The following is a 3682-nucleotide window of genomic DNA, read 5'->3' as shown; positions in this document are numbered from 1 at the left end:
CACTAACAACCCCCCCCCCTCACGGCGACAGAGACAAAGACACTCACCTTCACATCCCCGAGAATGACAGTTGGGCCCTACATACACCATTCAGCCTCTCCCAGATCCCACCTGGACCCCATGCCACATATGTCTCTTCTTCCAGGGTGCAGTGCTGCCCCCCTAAAAAAATGCCGCCCTAGGCAAATGCCTTGTTTTCCTTGTGGTAATCTGGGGGGGGGCAACCCATATAATAATGGCCATGGAGGGGGCAATGGGGAAGCATCACTATGTTGATGGCCTCGGCATTAATGGCCGTGGTTTTGGCGTTGGATGGTGGTGGTTGGGGGTCCTCAAACCTTTGGCCATTCAATGTATATATGTACAAAATGAAAAACACGGTACATACAGCAAACATGTATGTATGAATGGAAGTGTCACCAGAAACATGTCTTCAATATTCCAGTTGCTCAGAAATACAAAGCAGCCCAGCCCGGCGAAGCCTCAGTCCCTCCCCAGGTCAGAACCACCATGGAGAGCATTCCTCTTCTCAGCATTTCTGCCTTCTATAGATTGGAGAGAAGTCGGCGGCAGACTGAGATCGTTCTCTGCATTCAGAGGATCCTACAACATGAGCGTCTGTAGATCGCTCTACTCTAGGAATGAACAGAGTGAATGAATGAATGGAGAGTGAATGAATGAAGAGCGATCCCGACACCTAAATATTCAGAGACCCCATCTGATGCTAATTTGGTAAAACGGTGAAATCGCAGCGACCCGACAACACGGGCGCCATGGTGCAGTGGTCCAGACTGAGATCGTTCTCTGCATTCAGAGGATCCTACAACATGAGCGTCTATAGATCGCTCTACTCCAGGAATGAACAGAGTGAATGAATGAATGGAGAGTGAATGAATGGAGAGTGAATGAATGAATGAATGAATGAAGAGCGATCCCGACACCTAAATATTCAGAGACCCCGTCTGATGGTGAAATCGCAGCGACCCGACAACACGGGCGCCATGGCGCAGTGGTCCAGGCTGAGGCGTTAGGAGTTCATCATTCTAGCCGGATTTTATTGCAGGGAAAGGATGGAGTATATACAGCACACCTCTGCAGAGCCCACACACAATGCAACAGACAATGTGCGCCAATTAGCAAAACGACAAAAAAAAAGGCGTCCAAATCCATTGGAGAGGCGCTGGAGGTGTGCGAGTTCTAGATAAACCGCCTAATGGAGAGGCTGAGATCCCAGACTTGGGATAAGAGGGGAATCCGAAGTGCAACAGCCCCACTCGCTGCCAGCGACCGGGAACTGCAACTTCTCACCGGAAAATGGATTTTGCTGCAAGATACCGATGCAGAACCTGATTATTGCTGCAAGATACAGACGTGGAACCCGATTATTGCTGCAAGATACCGACGCAGAACCCGATTATCGCTGCAAGATACCGACGCAGAACCCCATTATTGCTGCAAGATACCGACGCAGAACCCGATTATCGCTGCAAGATACCGACGCAGAACCCCATTATTGCTGCAAGATACCGACGCGGAACCCGATTATTGCTGCAAGATACAGACGCGGAACCCGATTATCGCTGCAAGATACCGACGCAGAACCCGATTATTTCTGCAAGATACCGACGCAGAACCCGATTATCGCTGCAAGATACCGACGCAGAACCCGATTATTGCTGCAAGATACCGACGCAGAACCCGATTATCGCTGCAAGATACCGACGCAGAACCTGATTATTGCTGCAAGATACCGACGCGGAACCCGATTATCGCTGCAAGATACCGACGCAGAACCCGATTATCGCTGCAAGATACCGACGCGGAACACGATTATCGCTGCAAGATACCGACGCGGAACCCGATTATCGCTGCAAGATACCGACGCGGAACCCGATTATCGCTGCAAGATACCGACGCGGAACCCGATTATCGCTGCAAGATACCGACGCAGAACCCGATTATCGCTGCAAGATACCGACGCAGAACCCGATTATCGCTGCAAGATACCGACGCAGAACACGATTATCGCTGCAAGATACCGACGCAGAACCCGATTATCGCTGCAAGATACCGACGCAGAACCCGATTATCGCTGCAAGATACCGACGCAGAACCCGATTATCGCTGCAAGATACCGACGCAGAACCCGATTATCGCTGCAAGATACCGACGCAGAACCGTGAAAAACGTGAGTTTTTTCATAGGAAGTGAAAACGTTTCTTGGTGACGTCACACGTCTGCACTGTGGACACGCACACGTCTCACCATCACACGTGTACCCCATCTTTTCTGATGGTCCCCCAAGGCACTAAACCAACCCCCCGCATTGCAGTACTGTGCGATGTGATGGGAAAGCCGTGGGGGGGTTGTGGTGGGACTTGGGGGGCTATAACCCACCACACAGGGGTGAAGGGACCCTCAGGGGCCACTTCTGTCCTTGTGCTGCGTCATGTTGCAGGTTGATGTGCGTTGGGTTCCCAATACAATGAATAGACAACCAATGGCCTGCGATGGGCTGGAAATCAGATGGGACCCTCGCAAGGCAGGAGCATGTATTGCTGTATGTTGGGGCCCCGATGTGCATTGGGGGGCCGAAGCTGTGAAGCTGCGCTCTAGAACCGCTGACAGTAGCTGCGCCCACAGAGGGGAGTGAGCCTTCCAAGGAGCAGTGCTGATATTCATTTTGTTCCTCCTGGTCATGGTCATCCTCAGGCTTCCTACCCATTCCAGGATCAGATCCTCAGGAACCAAAGGTGAAAATGCCAAACACGCCCCTCCCCCAGTTCTGTCCCAACACACAGAGGCGGAGCCAGCCGGGGGGCCTGGACAGCAGGGGTGAATGGATGGTGCACAGGGAGGGGAATGGGGGAGGTTGGGGGTATTACTGGAATCAATCCCCTGTTTGGCTCTCCCTGCAGCAGCTGAAAGCCAGAGAAGAAGCCAGCGGAGGGAGAGGAGAAGAAGCCGACTGTGATGGGAGTGACTTTGGGTGGGGGGCCCATGGAACACAGCTCACTTTGGGTGGGGGGCCCTGTGATGGGAGTGACTTTGGGTGGGGGGCCCATGGAACACAGCTCACTTTGGGGGGGGGCCCTGTGATGGGAGTGACTTTGGGTGGGGGGCCATGGAACACAGCTCACTTTGGGTGGGGGGCCCTGTGATGGGAGTGACTTTGGGTGGGGGGCCCATGGAACACAGTTCACTTTGGAGAGGTGGGGAGACCCCTGTCTCAGCTCCCCATATCCCTCTTATGTGTAAGTCACCCTGTGCCTGTTAGGGGTACAGGGGGATCTGTCCTAATATTGGGGGGGGGGGTTGTTCATTGTTTGGTGTCATGTGGTGCATCCCATTGTTCTATTGTGTGTCTGGCTTGGGAGCAAACTATTATGGGATGTATGTATATCTGTATTGGCTTGTTGGGGGGTGTCTCCAGCAGCCCTCCCTCCTGATGGGACTGTCTGTTGGTGTGTCTTGTTACTAAATGTAGATTGCCCCGCCCTGTGTCATTATGCAGGGAGGGGGGATTGCCCTGCCCTGTGTCATTATGCAGGGAGGGGGGATTGTCCCGCCCTGTGTCATTATGCAGGGAGGGGGGATTGCCCCGCCCTGTGTCATTATGCAGGGAGGGGGGATTGCCCCGCCCTGTGTCATTATGCAGGGAGGGGGGATTGCCCCGCCCTGT

Source organism: Staurois parvus, unplaced genomic scaffold, assembly GCF_062004578.1.
Source record: "Staurois parvus isolate SC_StPar_1 unplaced genomic scaffold, SC_StPar_1.0 ptg001383l, whole genome shotgun sequence".
In the NCBI taxonomy this organism is placed as follows: domain Eukaryota; kingdom Metazoa; phylum Chordata; class Amphibia; order Anura; family Ranidae; genus Staurois; species Staurois parvus.
The sequence above is the reverse complement of the archived record's forward strand: the minus strand, read 5'-3'. Positions refer to the sequence as shown.